At 42.8% G+C, this 20,979-nt stretch overlaps 1 protein-coding gene across 5 annotated transcripts in view; it reads left to right on the forward strand.

Annotated features, from left to right (window-relative positions):
- The window catches only part of DYM (dymeclin), a 211,596-nt gene that overhangs the window by 188,760 nt on the left and 1,857 nt on the right, over positions 1–20,979 (forward strand). The window lies entirely within an intron of this gene.

Genomic DNA, 20,979 nt, shown 5'->3' on the forward strand with positions numbered 1-20,979 from the left:
CCAATATCCCAGAAAAGGAGTGAGTAGTGATGCTGTGATAAGGGACAGACTCAACCAAGTCTGTGGCATTTTTTTGGGGAGCAAGATAGAATTTATCCTGGGATTTTACATGCAGTAAAACTGGATTCAGAAACATTGAGAACAAACATATTTCTTTAGCTTCCCCACCTTTCCATTTATTATTTTGTTTTTCAGTGGTGGGATATTGTGCATCCCAGTAAACTCCAAACCCACAGTACTTTCTCCCTGTCACCGAGACATCTGGTTGTGCTGGGGGAGCTAATCAATTGCAGACATCGTTGCTATTATAAGCCTGCAAGCCACTTGAAAACTTACCCAGGATTTTGGTAATGAAGGGCCTGAAGTTATTATTTGAGCTTTTTTTTTTTTTTTTTTTCTTTTAACTTCCCTTCAGGGGTCATCAGACTGGCAGTATTTTTTTTTTTTTTTACAAGCTCAGATTTTAGACTTTGTAAAGTTCAATTCTGTGTGTGTCAAGCTACTTGAATTTCCTGTAAAAATGTTGGAATTGTGAATTGATTTGTAATCATATGAAAGTGAACAAACATCCAGGTTAACTCTGTCTGAAAAATTGGTATTTAAATAGATCAGAAACTCAGGGCTGATCTTGTGGTGAAGCACATTTCTCATTTTGCTATTAGAGCTGATATTTACTGGTAACATTCAGTAAGACTGTTGGTCACATTTATGAAGATAACTAAAAAAAATTAATTGGTAGCGCAAAACAAAGAATGGTTTAGAACTTGAGAGTGACATTCAGTTCTTGAGGCGATGCACTCTATAGCTCCAATTGAAAATCCCTCCTTCAGAGCCTCACTGATGCCAAAATCTAACCAATAATGAATGATTTATCATTCTGTATTTGGCTTTTTCCTGTTGGAAGGGTGGGGGCGAGATCCTCAACTCCAGAATACCGAGTCACTCCTAGCACTTGGCTCTGAAACACATAAACAGTGCGGACTGTTACAAGTCCCATCCCAACGCCTGTATTACATGGCCATGTGTTCTCAGAGTTCCTAGAGCCTGATGTCAGGCATGTGCTGGGGCTGGTGTATTTTCTGATTTTCTGGGGGTCTCACGTGCAGCTGAAGCGGCTGTGCCGCAGCCTGGGCTTGCAGCGCAGTCTGGCAGCACCGGCGTTGCGCTGGTGCCGCTCGGCTGGGCGGCGATAAGCAAAGAGACAGTCTGGCTCCTTCCAGGAGCCTCTCGGTCATGTCTGAGCGCTCGGCAGTTCCCAAAGCCTCTGGCTGACTTTCCCCTGCGGACCGTTCATTTATCAGGAAATGGAATTGGTTACAGGATTTCGCGCGCTGCCAAACCTCACTGACGAAATCGGCCCGTTCTTGCTCTCAGAAGTAGGAAGAATGTGTTAACTCTTTGTGCCTGATACTTGTTTTTAGTGCTTTTGCTAAAAAAAAAAAAAAAAAAAAGCCAGGTTCCTTCCTGCTTTTAAAGGTTTCTGGAAATTGCTGACACACTCTCACCCTTTATAAATACACTGCTAATGTAGGATAATTTTGCCTATTAAATTTAGCTCTTTGCATCACAGTTACCACTGTCTTTATAATATTATTTTAGAGCAATTGAATTATGTTAATGGGAGATTTGCCTACTGAATTCAGTGTGTTATTGCTTAAAAAATGTCTTCTGAATTAGAAGAGTGAAAATTAAAATTTATTTAAAACATAAACAATGCTTTGTTGTTTAAGGGAGGCTTTAAAGCCTAAGTTGTATGTATAGCTTATACATAACTTGTAGGAGCTTAACCAGAATTGAATAGAAATATGTCTTTAATTATGTATATAGGATGACAACAAGAAAAACCAAGTGCAGTTCTTTCTGAGTGTTTTTCTGGTTTTGCATATAGTTACAAACCCAGCTGTGTAATGGCAAGGTAAACACCACTCTTTTTAGATGCTATTTGAAAGTCATTGTCTTTCATTATGGATCAAGTTTTCAACAAACTTTAAAAAAAATAAAAGGCACTTCTAAAAATGCAAATGCATATTTTTTTGTGACTTGCCAGACTCCAGGTTGCTCTGAAGTTTTCGGGGCAGAGCTGGTTGTCAATCACAGAACAATCTGGATTGGAAAAGCCCTCTAAGAACATCAAGTCCTGCTGTTCCCCCAGCATTGCCAAGGCCACCACTAACCCATGTCCCCAGGTGCCACATCCACGCAGGTCTTAAACCCCTCCAGGGATGGGGACTCCATCTCTGCCCTGGGCAGCTCTGACAGGCTGCTCTACCCTCTCTGTCAAGAAGTTTTTCCTAATACTCAACCTAAAAATGAGCAAATTCTCAATTGTGCAAGTTGCATTGAGAGACAAAGAGCCATTTTGGTTTTATTAATATATTTATATTGATAGGAGGTACTCCTGGGGTTTTTTCATTTCTCCAGTGGTCAACATCTGTCTCTTAAGACTCCCTAATTTTATCCCTAGTCAGCTAAGCTCACTCCTTTTGCAATACTGTTTCTGTGTCACACATAGTGTCTAAGAGGGGATGGAGAAGTGACCATTTGCAGGTTGTCTGCTGGTGGATGCAGGTGTCTGTTCCTGTACCACTTGAATCATTTCAGTTTGTGCAACGATGTCTCTTGTAACACATCAGTCTGTTTTAATGCAATCAATAGTTGTAACCTCCCATGTATGAAATTACGAAGCCCAGAGGTAAAGCACAGTGCACATATGGTAATTATTATGTCTGGAAGTGGTTGCTGCATTAATTGATAGCAGTACCAAGTAATGCAGCCTCACTTAATTTCATTGCTTCTTATACAAAAATCCCGTAAACAGAATTTTTGCAGTCTAATATGGTAGAGTGCTTTTTCTCCTTTTTATTATGAGCAAATCACTGTGGAAGTATTTAGAGCTCTCTTAGCCCATTTAGCTTCATGGCAATATGTGATCCTTTGTTCCATAAACAAAAAGTGGCTGAAAACAGCTCGTCCACAACCTGTGAAAGCACCATGTAAGCCTCATCTGCTGCTCTCTGAGACGTGGTTGGCGTTGCTGGGGCTGGTGCCAGCAAGGGACCTTGCTCCTGGCCTGCATCCTTCAAGCCTGAGCCACTGCAGGGGAGGATAGCTGGGTGATTTGGCCTCATTACTGACATAACTGAGGCTTGTAAAACTCAGATGTTTTCCAAGCTGTGTCTGCAGCTCAAGTTAATGTCAAAAAATATTACAAATTTAGCATTCCTTGCTTTTAAAAAAGTTGTGGTTTAGTAGTGTAAATATAATTGTCGGTTTCAAAGTAGTGTGTGGATCTCAGAATGTTGGTCCTTTCCACTGTGAACCAGGAAAGTCACAATGGCTAAGGTGTATGCATGTTTGGAGGGAGATTCCTCATTCTCTCAGTGAGAGGCTGATGATGATGAAGGCCACTAGAGTGCCAGTAACACTGAAATCTGCTTGCATTATGTGTTGAAAAATGAGTGAATTTGTCACCATCCCAAAAGACCTTTACTATCATCTGGGGAATCTCCAAATAGTTTAGAACCATGGTTTGGGTTTAGAACCAAACCAGTGGTTTGAGTTAAAAGGGCTTAAAGCCCATCCAGTGCCACCCCCTGCCATGGGCAGGGACACCTTCCACTGTCCCAGTTTGCTCCAACCCCATCCAACCTGGCCTTGGACACTCCAGGGATCCAGGGGCAGCCACAGCTTCTCTGGGAAATCTGAGCAAGAGATTTGCCTTTCTTCAGTGCTTGCTTAAAATCTTAATTTTCTTGAATACATACAATATGAAGGACTGGCTGAAAATAGACTATTTTGAAGTAAAAGGTAGTAAAACTTATATAAATCATATAAATGCAAATATAATGTAGCAAAACCTTACGTGTAAAGTTCTCAGAAGCACTGGTGAAGGTTTCACTGGCATCAGGGTTGTGGTGACAGTTGTAGTTTTAAAATAAAATATATTATCTATTTTTATTCTCCTTTGTATCTTACTTGTAGTTAAGTTACAGTTCTCTAGGAAAGATGCATCCTGTTCATACAGAAGGCTTATTTATCTTACTGAAATCCGGGGAACCACATTTCATTCCAGGATGAAGGAATACATCAGAGATTGCACAAGAATCCAAGGTAGCTTGGGAGGGTGGTGCTTGGGTGAGTGACTGGAGTAGAGTGATTCTGCAGTTCAGGAATGAGGTGCATTGGCCAAGATGAGGATGAAGGGTGGGCTAGCACAGGACACTCCTATTCCCAAGCTGCTCTCTGCGTGGAGACTAATATTTACGTGGAGGCTTAATGTCTGTCCCCTCCACCCCTGAAGATGATTCCAGTTACCTTCTGGAAACTGTATTCTGGATTCAGTCACTTCATTCCCAAGTCACTGTTTTCTTTGCAAAGCTCAACAATTGCACTGGAATGAAATTACCTTATCCTGGAGTTGCCATAGCTGCTTCCAAAGAGCTGTCCCATAATACTGTTATGCAGGTCAGTCTCCTGCAGAAGGCTGGGCAGTATTTTGCTATCCCAAACCAGTTTAAGAAAAGAAGTTTAAACAAAAACGTGTAAATGTCTTGTGCAGACAACAAGGTCCTACCTGTCCAGCCAGGACTAGGTAACAGTAAAAATTGAATTGTATAAATGCAAATGTAAAAACATTAATACAGTAAAACCTGCTGTGTTTCTGAGACTTAATTTTTCAAACCAATAAAAATGGAAAAGGGAAAATAAACCAATACCAGCAGCAGGTTGATCAGGAGTGCAGAAGTTTGCTCTTTCTCTCCCATTGTTGTCTTCACCTTGCCATCACTTGAGTTCCCTTTGCTGCTCTGCAGTCACAGCCCTGTACCCAGCTGAGCTGAATAATGCCTCAGCCTTGGCTGTGGCACTCTGTGGGTTGTAATTAACTAGCTCCCATTAAGGCAACAGATGAAAATTCATGCAGTTACATGCAAAAGCCTTAGAAGATGAAATAGTGTCTTATAACAAGAGGTGTTAAAGGAGGTTTTGTTTCTTTTTCTGCTCAAGACAAAGGTAAAAGTTTTAAACTAAAGGTAGAGTAAGGTATAAGGAAGAAACTTTTTATGACAGTGGTGGTAAAATACTGGTACACATAGCCCAGGAGATGAAGAATGCTCCATCCCTGGAAGTGTCCAAGGCCAGGTTGGGTGGGCCTGGGATAGTGGAAAGTGTCCCTGCCCATGGCAAAGGGTGGCACTGGATGAGCTTTGAAGGTCCCTCCCACACCATTCTGGGATTCTATGACTGTGAAATAATTATGTAATTCTTTATGCTACCTGTAGAGAGCAGAAAAATATTTCTGTAAGGGACACAAAGGAAGTCTACTGAAAAGATCTTCTTCCTTGGATCAGAAGAATCTGATTGTGCTCTACTGGTGACAGTCAGGATGAGTGGGACCCTTTCAGCATCTTCATCTTACATCCAGTGAAAGGTGCTCCAGCTGGTTCTCAGCCATGAGGATGCTGTTGGGCTGTGATGAGCAGAAACCATTGTTATTAGGAGTGAAGTTTTGCAGGAGAATAACGTAACTGGTGACATTTTCTGTCATCCATGATGAGGAATGTACACCATCCTGTTGCTGCCCACATGGCAGAGCATCCTTGCACAAGGCAGTAAATGGTTGAGGGGCTGATGTTAGGTGCTCTGCAAGTTTTCTGGACAGGAAGGGTCGGGAGATGACATACAAACCCCAGTTATGAAAGGGAGCCTGGATTGCCAAAAGAGATCAGTCTAATATTTCTTTATACAAGCTGAAGACTTGGCCTTTCATTGCAATGTGAAATAACCAGAGAGGGTAGCAATAAGCTCTGATTTTTTTCATGTGAGCTCTCAAGACACTGCATCAGCTGTCCGTGCATCTATTCCAACTTAGGTGTGCAATTTAAAAATAAAAAAGTAGTCCCAAAATTCAGGTTTTCAGTGGCACTTAGAAAGAGAAGGTAATTTGAATTAATGTAGACTAGATATTAAGGAGGAATTCTTGACTGTGAGGGTGCTGAGGGCCTGGCACAAAGTTTCCCAGAGCAGCTGGATCCCTGGAAGTGTCCAAGGCCAGGTGGGACAGGGCTCGGAACAGCCTGGGACAGTGGAAGGTGTCCCTGCCCATGGCAGGGGATATGGGATGATCTTTCAAGTCCCTTACAATCCAAACCATTCTACAAATCTCTGATTCTCTTACTTTGTAGGAAGGAAGGGCACAAGTAAGAGACTTGGAGCAGGATTTAAACTTCACACAGATTCTAATATGAAAGAGTCTGTCTTTGTGTAGCTACTGTTTGACACCAGATACATTAGGTTGACTGATTTTACTGGTTTAAGGAAGCTGCTATGACAAAGGGATACCTAGTACAGGGCAGAAAGCGAGCTCTAGAGAAACAGGAGGATGGGAAAGCAGTATGAGACTTTCCAAGTTGCTCCCCATGGCAACAGAGCTCTGACCTGGCTAAACAACTTTCTGCATGTGAACGTTTTTCAAAGCTACTTCCATTCTGCTAACTGCTGGCCTGCCACATCATTTGAACTCTGTTAACCTTCAAGGATGATCCCATTTTTCTGAAAGAGAGCACAGAGGAGCTTCCCTGCCCAAAGCTGCAGAGCTTTGGCTTTGCAGGAGATTGGCAGGAGCCCCACACTCATGAGCAGCCCAAAACTCCCTGTCCAACACATCTTACAGGACGGCTCCCAGCCAGAGCCCAGCCCCTGCTCACTTCAGAGCTGTACAATTGCTCAAGCTAAATAACATTCCGCAAGTTTCCCTCCCTAGAAAGCCTCCCTATACTTTTATTATGTTTTTTGCTGTGACTAAATCTGCTTCACATGTGTTGTGCAGCCTCCCCTTGCTCCGTTGCATATGGAGTTGTTGTGAGTCCAATGAAAAGTCCAGTGCCAAAGGCACTGCATTTGCATGACGTGTTGTTTCCAAATATCTTGCAACTTTGGTCAAAATAAAGTAAAATTGCAATGAAATGCCCTGACCCCTTTTTTCCCCTGCTCAGTTGAAAGCTGTTTCCAACCTGTGTTCCTTTTCTACTGCAAACCTTCAGTGTAGGCAGAGTATCTGAAAAGTATGAAAAGTTGCATTTAAAATTAATTTATTCATTTATTTGATTAACAAAGTCCCACATTATCCCCCTTCCATCAAGAAAAAAAAGTTAGACACTTTTTAAATAAAATTTAAAATAATGTATCAGAGGCCAACAACTTTACCTCAAAAGGTGCAAAATTTAATGAGTTGTGACAACTAAATACAAGATAAAGGGAGAAAAAAATAATGTAACTTCTAATTATACTGATCCAATTGCTCTTCCACTTTTAAGGTTTAGCTGTCTTTTCTGAATTACTCTTTTGAATTAAGTTTCCACAACATGTGGCAGATTGAGAAAAACAGTCCTCAGAAAATTTCTGCCCTGGATGACAGATGAACTAGATAATGGAGTATAATCTCTTCCATTTTCATGATTTTGACACATTTTCACTTCCGTGTGTATGTTTAAATCAAGGAATCAAAATAAGTTTGAGTACAGAATATAAATCCCAGACAAAATTACAGCTTTCATTGCAGTGTTGGGTTAAATGTAAACAGCAGGAATGTTACAGATATCTTCTAATTAAATGCATAAATCAGAGGCATGTTTTGAATGTTTACAGCAACTGCACCAAGAAGTGAGAATGAGGAAGATATGTATTTTGTCAGGCTTGATGGCTGCGTCCGCTGCATTCCCATAGAGAGTTTAATTTTGTCACAACCTTTGGTACAAGTTGCAGAGCTTTTCTCCAGTTGATTTACAGGCTGTTTGTTCCTGCTGAGGATGATTAGAGATGGAAATGGCTTTTTCCTGGCCAAGCAGAGGTTTTCTCATGTCTGTCGTCATCACTGCTGAGGACTCTGGTGTTGGGATTTGGAGGGCAGCTGGTTTAGACCACCCTGCCTTTTTTGTAGCTGTGGATGTTCTGGAGTATCAGATGATGGTATTGAATCTTAAATCCACGTGGACTTAGGCTGGGTTTATGATAAGGTTGTCATGCTAAACCCACAATCTGTTGAGCTCACATGTTTAACAAAGGCTGATTTGTCTTGACTGTGTCCTCATGTTGACTCTTGTGCCTTAACAAACCCTACTATGCACCTTTCTACCTGGGTTTTCTCCTTGCCCTATAAGTTGGAAAAGCCCTCTTAGACCATCGAGTCCAAGCATTCCCCAGCACTGCCAAGGCCACCACTTGCCCATGATCCCCCAAGAGCCACAGCCACATGGCTTTTAAACTCCTCCAAGGAAGGGGCAGCTGCAGCTGCACTGGGCAACCTGTGCCAGGGCCTCACCACCCTCACAGCCAAGAATTTCTTCCCAATATCCCATCTAACCCTGCCCTCTGGCAGTTTAAAGCCATTCCTCTGATGTTTAAACTGTGGGGAGAGCAACCAACCTGTGGCTCATGAGCTGGGGCTTGAGGACAGACAGTGTAGCAGTGGGGTGAGAATTTCCCATCTTGGTGATGCTGTAGCTCAGCATCCAAAGCTCCACAAGGAAGATTTCCCTTCCTTCACTGCAGCATGTGAGCTATCAAAAACAACATCAAAGATTGTTTTTATAGATAGGACACCAGAGGCTGGATAGTTCTGGACAGTTCGTGGAGGGAAGGTCCCTCGAGTCTACAGGAGACTGGCAGCTCCAAAACATAGAAGGAAATTTTGTGTCTGTGGAGTGGGAGGAGAGCACAGGACTTAAACTTACATGTTGTCCTTAATGTGAAACTCCTGAGATCCAAGTGGTGCCTTGTAGTTCTAAGCACAGAGTCAGACAGCAAAACTTTATTTGAATTCCTGGTGCTTATCTGCCCCACCAGGACTTGCCAAGCTCCATCCCCCTAAGCTAAGACCAGCAAAGCCTGATTGTTGTCACCAGGGTAAACAATCCTGGCCTGAATGCACAGGGAGGAAGGGGGCAGATATGCTCAATAACAAAGGAACATAATAGCATTTATGAAAGAATTCCCAAGCCTGAGGTGGGGAGTTCTCTAGAAATGTTTGATTCATGTCCTAAAGACAGTTTTTACCAGAATAAGTCTTAATAAGTGAGGTATCAATGAAGGCAAACAAATCTGGAAATGCTGCATCTGAAGCACAGTGGAACAGAAAAAACAAGTAATTTTCATTCATTATTGAAACACCAGTTCACTTGGGGCCCTTTTTCAGATTGAGATAGTTGTTTGCATTAAGAAAAAACCACAATTTCACTATAGGAGAGTACTACTTTTTTAACTGGTGGCTACATGATAATAACAAGCTTACAGATCCCTTTTGGTTGCCATCAGCTCCTGAGTCCCTGTACTGAGACAATCAAGGAGATTGCCCAGTTGGCCGGGGTCAAGATTTGTAAAGATGTCTCTGTACCTTGAAGGAATCCTTGTCGTGCTCATACTTACCCTTTCTCCTTACAACACTGTGTCCCTCTATCATTGATAAAGGCAAGTTTTCAATACCTAATTTGAACTTGTTATCACAGCCTTCATGAATATAATGGAATATAGAATAAAATACAGCATAGAATGAGCAACCTAAAAATCCATTTCAGAAAAGGCGTCCTGGTTATTCATTGAGGTCAACTTAACAGCACCCCCTTCCCCTGATTTTGATTTGTCTTCACAGAACTCTTAGCATTAGGGCAACTTTTTTTTGTAAAGCTGTGAAGTCCACGTTCACAAAATAACTGTGTAAACGTACACATTTGGCACCAGCTCCTCGGCTGGCAGTCCTGCCAGAGATAAGGCTGCAGTCTGGCACTGCATGCTATGGCTGGAAATGTCACTTGACATTTCACTCCTCAAGACAAATAAATGGGATTTCCTGCATGCAGCAGGGCAGCACTGCTCATCTCGCAGCACAGTCTGTCTTTTTGCAGAGGCTTGAAATACTTAAGAAGGGAGTATGTCCACTGGGGTGTACATTTTCCAGTTTGGGGAGATCAGGGAGCCAAAGGTCTGCAGACTCAATAGGGTGTTAGTCAGCACGTCCTGAGCTTCAGGCAGATAAGGGTCCACTTCCTAGGCTGCCCTGATCTGAGAGTTAACAGTTGGTGACAGCGAGTCTGTCTCTGTTCTTAAGTCATTGTTATAATTTTTTGTAATATTTACAGGCCTGGCTCTCTCAGATTAAAAAGTACAAAATCAAAAGGAGGTCTTCCTCCGTGGGCGCTGGGGCCGGGGGAGGATGTTTGGGCTTGGCATGCAGCCCCACCGCCGTGCTGGGTGGGAGGGACCGGGGCAGGATGTCGGCACAGGCCTCGGCTCTGTGGCTGCTGTGAAGGAAAACTCAAAACTTTGTCTAATGACCTTCCAGGAGCCCTCCACACCAGGAAACGTGCTGTAAATGTCAGCCCCCAGGATGCAAATCAGAGGTGTTAAGCTCAGCTGGGAGAATGGAGCATGTCTCTCTGGTTGATACATGAAGCCAAGGCCTAGGCAGTGCATCAGCCCTTGTACAGTGATAACGGAGGGGAGCGTAGTCCCAGTTGTCCAAAGGAATGTTCTTTTTGGCTTGGTGGGATGTTTTGGAGGCAGCATTGAACCAGTATGTAGTGAAAGCATGTCTGGGACCTCATCACTGGAAAAGTATGCAAACTGAATCACTGTGCTCTTCTCCTGCCACCTTTTGTGTTGGGGGAATATGTTCTACACAAATAAATGAAAAAAACAAAACAACTCTGACATGGTAGTAACTCTAGATTCGGGGTGAAAGAAACAGGCAGATGAAAACAGCATTTTGACCTCTCAATCCCTTGTGGTTCTGCTGGATTATCCCAAGACTGTATTGAGCAGAGAAGGGTCATATAGTAGTTTGCAAAAGGAAAAATCCTAAAACTGTGAAATGAGTGGAGTTTATACCGTCATTGTGCTTCAGTCCCTTCCCAGCTCAGATGTTGAAGAGCAGAGGTGAGTGCTGGAAACTCCATGGATGGGTCACAGTCTCCATCAGCAATCACAGTGTGAGACTGAGTCAGATGACCAAATCTCCAGCTCCGTCTCCAGGGTGGAGGAAGAAAAATCTAACCCTGCTTATGACAAGTCCTATAAGGGGGGTAGGGAGGGATTTATATATAACTGTGTCAGAATATGTACATTGTCCATACAGGACTCCCAAGGTGCATCCCTCTGGCATCAAGGCAGACTGCCAGAGTGAGCAAGGCTCCAGTGCCTTACCAAAGCACAAAACTGTGAGTCGTGTTCTTAAAGTTCAGTAGTTTCTTTCATTGTCACACATGTATCCAGCACCTTCTGCTTGTTTTGTGTTGCTGATTGTGTGGCACACACCGTGGCAAGAGTTTTGTCTGCCCAACAGTTGTATCTTTGGTGGGAGTAGAAGTCGGGCAGCAGGAGAGGTTTATCTGGAGTTTGTTTCAGGACGGTGGGATGGTGCCGTAGCCTAGGTGGGGCAGCCATCCCGTGATGTTATCTGGAGCACAAAGCATTTCCATGATAAACAACATTCCTTGTATTTTAGACTAGTCTGCTATCAAAGTCAAAACAACTGCTCTGGTTTAAACAGTAGCACTCGCTGCTTGAAATGTAAAATATATAATTGGCTCTAAGATTCATCTAGAGCAGATTCTCCGTGTCTTTTAATATATAGCTACACATATTAGTGTACATGCATTATTCAGCGGGGTTATTTTCTCCATAAGCTTCCTTAATTTGTACAGTTCATAGGCCTTTTTTATTGTTAAAAAAGTTTAATAAATTATATCAGACTTAAAGTGTGTAACTTGCTTTTCAGAAAATAATTAGCAGATGGTTGCTTCTGACATGAAAAGTGGAATATTGTTGGACATTTATAGTATTGGCTTTGTTTTTAAAAAAGGCTGATGAAAGGAATATAGATCTGTCATTTTTATCCAGAAATTGAAGCAGACTTTGTCCACATACACAACTTAGTTTTTCTCTACTGCCTTCACTTGCAATATCTCTAAGAGGAGACTTTGCCTTTCCCACCCCTACCTCATCCTCTTTGAGTTCTTCCACATTGTTGCAAATAATCAAATTGCTTGGGAAGAATTACTTTGATCTTTGGCAAGTCATGAACCATAAAAGGCCTTTTTTGTTTTATATAAGGGTTATATAAGGGTTTTCCCACTGACCAGGTGATACTGGGGTCTGAGAGCACCATGAGTTTTTTTGGGAAGGAGCAAAGCATTTCAGGATCTCACAGATCACAGAATCCCAAAATCAATGGGGTTGGAAAAGTCCTCTAAGACCATCAAGTCCAACTATTCCCCCAGCACTGCCAAAGCCACCTGTCATGGTTTTAGCACTAGCTAAAAAATCACTAGAATACTTAACTCATTTCTTGCTGTGAGATACGGATTAGGAGAAGGGCAAAACGGGCTTAAAACTTAAAAGGAATAAAGAGAGTTAATTAACAGAACTACAAGAATAAGAAACCAGAATAAAACCTCCAGAAACCTTTTCTCCCCACTCCACTTTTTTCTTTGCCCAACATGGGGCCAAGAAATGCCAATCCATCGCACCACCTCTGACCCATGTTCCCAAGAGCCACATCCACACAGCTTTTAAATCTCTCCACAGATGGTTATCCTCTCCAGATCTGGTTGACTGCAGAACTGATCTTCCCTTGCCTTCTCTTGCTTCCTAGACTTTATAAATGCACTTTCTGTCTTGTGCAGAGTCATCCAAACAGTGCATGGGCATATATGGACTTAGGTCAACTTGAGCTTTTGCCCAATTTGAGACTTTCAAAGAGTTGTTCCTCATGAGATGTTCCCAACTGATTCATTGCTGCCAATTTACTAAACTTCACCTTTTGCACACTTGAAAAGTGGCAGAATTCATAGAATCATAAAATCACTGAATATTTTCAACTGGAAGGGGCCTTAAAGCTCAGCTTCTTCCAACCCCCTGCCATGGGCAGTGACACCTTCCAGGTTGCTCAAATCTCACTCACGAAATTCTAGAAAGAAAGAATTCAGCCTTGAATTTTTTTGGCAAACAAAGTGGCATTTTGGGGTTTGGAAAGTCTGCATAAGGTGTAGGGTTTAATTCTGAAGACTTTGGAAATTTACGTATTTCTGAGCCCTTCTTTGAGGGTACTGTTAAAGCATTGTGGTCTTAAGTGTGAGTTGAGGCATCCAAAATCTAGTTCTAATCTTGTAACCTTTTGTTAGCAGGTCTATGAGTCTTCTATATAAAGGTGTGAGTGAATGAGTGATTTCTAAACTCACTTCAGTTTTAACAGAAATGTTTTCTGAAAACATACTGTTTTTCATGGTTGTGTAAAGCCTTGCACATTAATCTAGAGAAGGATGGCTTGCAAGCTGAAGCACAGGAAGCCAGGGCTTAAGCTCATTTGCATCTTCCTTACCAGTGGTAAAAATAGGGACTACTGTTATGAAATGTGCATTTTCTGCAAATCCCGTGGTAGGAAAGGCTTACATGTCCACTTCATATCCATAAAAGTTTTGTGAGTTAATAGACTCATCCCCATTTGTGCTTTGGTGGCCTTTAATGCCACTGAGAAATGGGTTCAGGGATTATTCTGTTTTTCAGATTTTAATTCCCTAAATTCAAAAGCATACAAAGGATTTTACTTATTTATCTGAGTGGTCAGTGTATGTACATAACAAGTGCTCGAGCGAGGTCAGAATCAGAACTGTTTTTGTCACTTGGGTCAGTAGCTTTGTTCATTCCATGTGTTTAACTCTCTTCTTGGTTAGGTTTTTTTTTTCAATGTAAAAAACACCCTTTGTTTGAATTGCTGTCATTTTGAGGTTGCTCATTTTTTGCTCAAATCTCTGTTCTTTCTTCTGTAAGGCCACTGTATTTTCTGAGAATTACTGTTCTTTCACGTTAAGCCGTGAAGTGCATGAAAGTTCTTTTTTTTGTTGATGGTACCTCATTTACACATCCTGCCTTCATCCTCATGCTTCAAGTGTAATTACATACATCAATCTCTTTCTCTTTTTATTTGGTAAAGCCAAAATGTATTGTATTTTCTGTGGTGTTGCAAATGTAGTGTTCCTGTTGTTTTCTGTCTCCATGGTCTGACAACAAGTCTGGTTCCTGGCTGATAAGCAGTCCTTTTGGAAATGTTCTGGAAAGATCTGTGTCCATCTAGACAACATGGCATAGACAACAATCCTGACAGGGCAAGCAAATTCTAATTAGAGCTGTAAATCCTTGAACTGTGACTATAAATGTATAATGCATAAAATGTATGTAGAGAGTAATGATACTTAACAGTGTGTCATATGTAGGTTGGGTTCAGTCTTTCTTCTTGGTAATCTTTTCCTCCCATTCCAAATTTTCTTCAGGTAGACACAGGATCTCTGAAGCTGAGAAGGGATCCTGTTTTTTCTCAAACTAAGGGATTAAGGGATTTTCACAGAATCCTAGAATAGTTTAAATTGGAAGGTAGCTTAAAGCTCATCACATTCCAGTCCCCTGCCATGGGCAGGGACACCTTCCAGTGTCCCAGGCTGCTCCAAGCCCTGTCCAGCCTGGCCTTGGACACTGCAGGGATCCAGGGCCAGCCCCAGCTGCTCTGGGCACCCTGTGCCAGGGCCTGCCCACCCTCCCAGCCAGCAATTCCTTCCCAATATCCCAGCTGGGCCTGCCCTCTGGCACTGGGAAGCCATTGCCTGGCTGCTGTCCCTGCAGGCCTTGTCCCCAGTCCCTGGGCAGCTCTCCTGGAGCCCCTTTAGGCCCTGCCAGGGGCTCTCAGCTCTCCCTGGAGCCTTCTCTTGTGCAGGGGAGCAGCCCCAGCTCTCCCAGGCTGTCCTTATAGCTGCTGACCAGTGGTCCATTTTATTTTCTGTGCTGTCTAGAAGTAGCCCAAAGTCCAGGTGTTTCTGCTGTGGACCAAATAGATCCTGAAATGGGTACCTGGCGTTGTCCTAAGTTCAGATATATACATTTATACAGAGCTTCTAGAATCTGTACAAATTAACAGCCTGGTATGAGGACAAAAATGGCACAATTTGGGGCTATTGACATTTATCAGCAATATTCCTTTCCTGGAAGGAAGAGAAACAAGTGTATTTGTGTTTGCATCTTTGAATTTCTAGGACTTTAAAGCTCTCATTATTTGCCATTCTATCCCAGACAGAGCCCTGCAAAGCTTTGTGCCCTGGCAGGTTTGCCACAAATATTTAATTCATTTAAATCATTGTGTTTCTACCAATAATTATCTAGGCAGAGCTGTTTGATTGATTTTTCTGAAAATGACCTGGCTTCTCAGTACTCTATAAAAAAATTAGTAATTGCTGAACTCTGACCAGAGGCACGTCTGCTTCTCTGGCAGTAGTTCACATCTGACACTGAAAATTCACTGCTGAGCATTTATTTTCCTGCAGCTGTGGTTGTACAAAGCTTTCCTCAAAGAGATCTGAAAACAGAAATCACATATCAGTGAAACTTGCTCAAACAGTTCACTCTCTGTAGATGAACTCCCCTATCCTCCTGGACCTGGAAGATTGTGACCCATTAGCATGTGGGGTTTCCTGGTTATGGAGTTTTACTCCCTGGGAACAATGTTCTTGTCTACTACAGCTTGTGTAGTTGCTTAAAGCTTCATAATTCTATTTTTATTATAAATAATACTGTATTTAATATTTATTTATTAAATAATATCTAATATACTTATTATATTTAGCTTGTGCACAGGTTGTTTTGAACCTCTTGAACTTAGCTTGAGTTTTCTATTTCTTTTTCAACCTCCCTTCCTGAACCCCCATTTTCTTCACCGTCTTTCTGTTTGCACCTATTCCTTAGGCCGATCTCTGAACAAGATGTGTGTCTCACACTCAGTCTAGCACATTTCCTGTTTGCTTCCTTCATCTCCTCACCATCATCCTCTATGCTATGAGCCCGAGGAGGAGAAAAAAGATGGTATCAGGCAGGTGTGGTGTAGCCCATACTGATACTTCACCAAAGCCACAGAGACTTTCTGTCTGAAGCCCAAGAGAGGCACCGCAGACATGAAGAGAACCCGAGAAAGATGAAACGGCCTTACCGCCCCACAAGAATCAAGTAATTGCAAAAATTCACACTGTCGGTATCTTGGAGCAAGCACTAAGATATTTTCTTCCTCAAATTGTGGTCTGTTAAAGAACTCAAGTCCATTTATTTATATAAAACCCAAATATATCAATGTTTCCATATGTACCTGTGTATCCATGCCATGAACAGTGTACCAGGCATGATTGTTGAGTTGTTTTCGAGATCCTTGGCCATTAATTTGACTTAGATTTGTATTTTGGGGACTAGATTTCCAAGTGGTGTTGAAGACTTGGCAGACAAGTGCAGGTGTCATTCCTCTGCCCAAAATCCTCACAGATTGGTATGTTTGTTGCAAGGCAGGTGTTAGGGACAATCCTTGCTGGGGTAAATATTCATTATAGACACTATAATAGAGGCTGGGTACAGTGCTGAACCTGAGCCCTCTTTTTTTACTTTGCCATTTGATGTATTTTGCTAATGAGGTCCAATCCTACAGATGCTCTGCAGGCAATACTGCTATATTTAGCTGAAACAATATGAAACACATAATTTGCCATCAGGTCATTAGGTTACCAAACAGGATTCATGGTAAGCTTTTCAAACACAGAGAAATCCCATTTTCAGAAAGACTTTGAAGCTTTGGATTGATGTAAAGTTCACATGAATTTGACTCTCAAATGTGTTCAGACTCCTTTGAAAACAGCATTTCTCTACTCAAAGAATCACCTGCTTTTGAAAATACTGATTCGTGCATGATTGCTGTTTCAGAAACCAGAGTTTCTAACCAGAACTCGAGGAAAAGAGAGTTCTCCAGTTCTTTATTAATCCAGCTCTTTAATTTCTTTATTTTCCATAGTGACTGCCCCGTATCTTTGATGAATGCTGCTTTTCATCCAGCAGAACATTTAGATCAGGGAAGAAGCAAAGACATTTCCCTTAAAGCAGCTCCATCTGCCCTTGTCTGCATTATCTGAGTGGAGATCATCCACTGACATAATGCTGTAGCCTGAACAGCTCTGAGGGTTCGTTTGGAGGGAGGTAGATGTTTTATTTAATGTATGGCTCAAGCCTTGTAGCTCAGATGCTGCTGCGCTGCCTGGAGCAGGGCCAGGTGCTGCTCGCTGGCCGTGATGTTCTCTTCCTCAACGTTAACTGAAAAAAAACCAAACAAAAAAGAAAAAAAAAAACAACCCCCCCCACAAAAAAAAAAAAAAACCAAAGAAAAACAAAAAAAAACCCCACCAAAACCCAACTCCCCAGTGTTGTTGAACTTCTCTGATGGGGGAGTTACTGCAGTTCAGTTCTGTGTCTGTTCATCAGACTTCCCGTGGTTTTTCATCAAACCATGTGATTGACAATGCAGACAGTCTGCAAAGTTCTCGGTCTGTCTCGTTTGTACCCTCGTCCCAACCACTAAATCTGACTTCTGCTTTGTCTGGCAGAAGAAAACAAGATAGGGTGATGTGGTGGGGTGATTCACCGGAGCTGATAAGTGGTGTCTGTATTTAAACTGTGCCGTTCAAACCGTAATGTCACCTCTGTCTCTTACATTTTCAAGGACTTTCTCAGGCTGGTTTATTTTAAACTATCTGGGGTTGTCTGTCTCTGTAAGGGGTGGGAAGAAATGCAAATAATGGCTCCAATGGACCTGTTTATGTCAAGGCAAGGAGTTTGGTAACTTAAATAGTGAACATTGATCAAAAAGGGGTTTGGGCTGGGAGAGACCTTAAAGCTGATCTCATACCTCCCCCTGCCATGGGCAGGGACACCTTCCAGTGTCCCAGGCTGCTCCAAGCCCTGTCCAGCCTGGCCTTGGACACTGCAGGGATCCAGGGCCAGCCCCAGCTGCTCTGGGCACCCTGTGCCAGGGCCTGCCCACCCTCCCAGCCAGCAATTCCTTCCCAATATCCCAGCTGGGCCTGCCCTCTGGCACTGGGAAGCCATTGCCTGGCTGCTGTCCCTGCAGGCCTTGTCCCCAGTCCCTGGGCAGCTCTCCTGGAGCCCCTTTAGGCCCTGCCAGGGGCTCTCAGCTCTCCCTGGAGCCTTCTCTTGTGCAGGGGAGCAGCCCCAGCTCTCCCAGGCTGGCTCCAGAGCAGAGGGGCTCCATCTTTCAACACCATCCATCCAAAGAAACAGGGCAGTGAAGGAAAAAAAGGGATGATTCATCCCATGCCAGAGCTTTTCCTCTGTCATTAAGATTGCCATTTAAGATGCATTAGCATGGTCTCTCTTTTTAAGTGGTGCTACAAATGAGGTTCATTGGAGTGTCACCAGCTACAGTACCAGTGTCTTTCCAGGAGTCAGCTGGGCACAACAGCAGCAAGGCAGAAGAAAATAGTTTAGTGCACTGCAGGTTTGTGCCACTTTGGGAAATTTGTTAACCATGATAAAGCAGTGCTGGCTGGATTATTACTGGCAGTGCCCTGAGACCCATGTGGCCTGATTGGTTTACAGTGTCACCTTTATGTCTGCAGCACATGCAGTGCCCAGGATCACACAGGTGATCCGGATCTCTCATTTGAATCAGGACATACAGCAGACAAATGGCACAAATATGAATGTAAACATTCCTTGGACTGTCACCTGAAAACCTTGAAAAGCTTTTTATAAACCTTTAAGCTTTTTGGCATCAATCAAGCTTTTTACATGGTGTTTAAATCCTGCTGTTACAAGTAGTTACAAAGTCACTCTCATAAAGAAGAAACTTTTGATAATTTTGTTTGTTAACAAGTTCTGTTTTCAGCGAACACCCTGCTAGTGAAACAGTGTGGGTAGTTTTTTATCGCAATAGTGAATGGCTGCCACAGTTCATCTTGCAAGTTACATCTTAGAATCATTGAGGTTGGAAAAGCCCTCTGAGATCATTGAGTTCAAACATTAACTCAGCAGCACTGTGTTCACTAATAAACCATATTCCCAAGTGCTACATCCACACCCCAAAGATGCTGGTGCAGTTCTCTCCATGCTGGGCCTCTAGGATTTCTCATTTTAAATGAATGAGAAAACATGGCCAGCACACAGCTGTGGGTCACTGCAGTCACGTAAAGAATGTGGGTTTGAATTGCTGGCCTGGAATTCTAATTTTTCATGTCTCATCAGCAATGCCTTGAGCTGTCCTGAGCCTGCTGTTCAGGTGGACCATCCATTGCTCCTGCCATTATCTACATTCTTTTTATATAGACTCAATCAAAATTGTGTATATGTAGTGGCAGGGTGTATTACTGCTCTCCTTAAAAATCTCATTCTCCTTTTCTGCATTTCCAAGATACCCCCACAGGCTGTTCAAAGCACATGTTGAGTGTCAGAGAGTCCAGGCTGACTGCAGTGAGTTACAGCCTTTAATCTGAAATTGATTATTAAATTGCTACGGTACGATCACAATAAATGGCAACATCGATCAGCCTGAAGAGAGGCTGAATAATAAAATCAATGCATGGCTTATTGCCTGAAAATATGAATGCTACCTGAGCTGTTTTATACTGCCCTTCCAGCTGAGAGATAATGGGATAGTAAGACCTGAGCATCTCAGATGCAGGTTTTGGAATTTCTGATGTAATTTTGCCGACTGTTTTAAGGCTGAAGATGCAGCTTAAGCTGCATCCTTTTAAGGCTTAAGCTGCACAAGCACCCAAGAATGATCCCAGGCTACTGCCACTAATGTTTGCAAAACCAGTAGCTACATCTGTGACCTAAAGGTGGGGAAATAAAAAGTTGCCTGTGTTTAATTCAACTCAAATTAGCATGTCTAATCACTTTCCCCTTACTTTCCTCCCAGAAGGGCTACCATGGGCTGCATCCCTGGTGTGCAGCCACCCCTGGGGCGAAGAGTGGCAGCTGTGTAAGACTTTCCTCTGTCTGGAAGTGTTGCCATGGTGTAATCGCGAGGTTGAACCATTCATTCTGCTGATGCAGTGCTGCACAGAACGTGCTCCTGTCTACACTGACCACAAGCCAGGAAGTTTTGGAAGGAAGTGGGGAAGATTACACTGAGGATAAGCAGAGTAGAATGTCAGTTTTTTTAAAAAATAAATACTAATGAAAATATACATGAGGGCTTAGTTGGGGGGTGACAGAGGGGACAGCTTGAGAACTTGGAACTGAGTTGGGAAGGGATAGAGAATGTCAATGAAAAGAAGGGTCTCACAAGGCTGATGAGAAAAAGGTTGAGTGAGTACAAAAGAGGAAAGTCTGCTAAAGAGAGAGGATAAGGATGTAGTGGAAGGGAGCTGGCAGTAGGCTGGGGGATTGGAAGTGCGAGATGGGGGTGAGTATGGGTGTAAGGTACCTAAGAATGAGAAAACCAAAGTGATGCAGAAGATTAAACAGCTGGTCAAAACTGACCTGGAAAAGAGAGGTGGTAGAGAGGTGGTAGAAAGTGGTTTAGATGCACAAAATGGCTGTGGGAGTGTTCTCTACCACAAACTGAATGTCTGACACAGGAAATTAAATTTGCTGATGTACCTTTTTGATTCTGAGCTTTGAACTCAACAGGCGTTAGATTCAGAAAAGCCTTTAGCAACCTTGCCTTTTAGCTGCATCACTTCCTTGAACAGAGATAGTGCAGCATCCTTTAGGTTGGAAAAGGCCTCCAAGATCTTGGAGTCCAGCTGTTGTCCCAGTGCTTCCAAGGCCACCACTATCCCTTGTCCCCAGGTACCACATCCATGATTTCAACAGCTTTTCTGCAAGTTCCCATGTTTTCTGACTCCAAGAATACAAATAACATGGGAGCAGAGAAGTTAAGTACCTAACCCTGAAAACTCAGGGTCCAAGAAGTGCCCCTTCAAAGGAGACTGATCCAGCCAGAATTTTTGTACCCTTAAGGCAAGGAAACAGGACACTGAGCTCAAGAACTAGGATAGGGAATCCCTTCATTATTAATGGGCAAAGAGGCTCCTTAGCCATTGCTGTGCTTGTTCTGATCATGTCACACGGTAGCGTTTATTCTTAGTCTTAGCCACAGCCTTATAAATA

The sequence above is a fragment of the Poecile atricapillus genome, chromosome Z, assembly GCF_030490865.1.
Source record: "Poecile atricapillus isolate bPoeAtr1 chromosome Z, bPoeAtr1.hap1, whole genome shotgun sequence".
In the NCBI taxonomy this organism is placed as follows: domain Eukaryota; kingdom Metazoa; phylum Chordata; class Aves; order Passeriformes; family Paridae; genus Poecile; species Poecile atricapillus.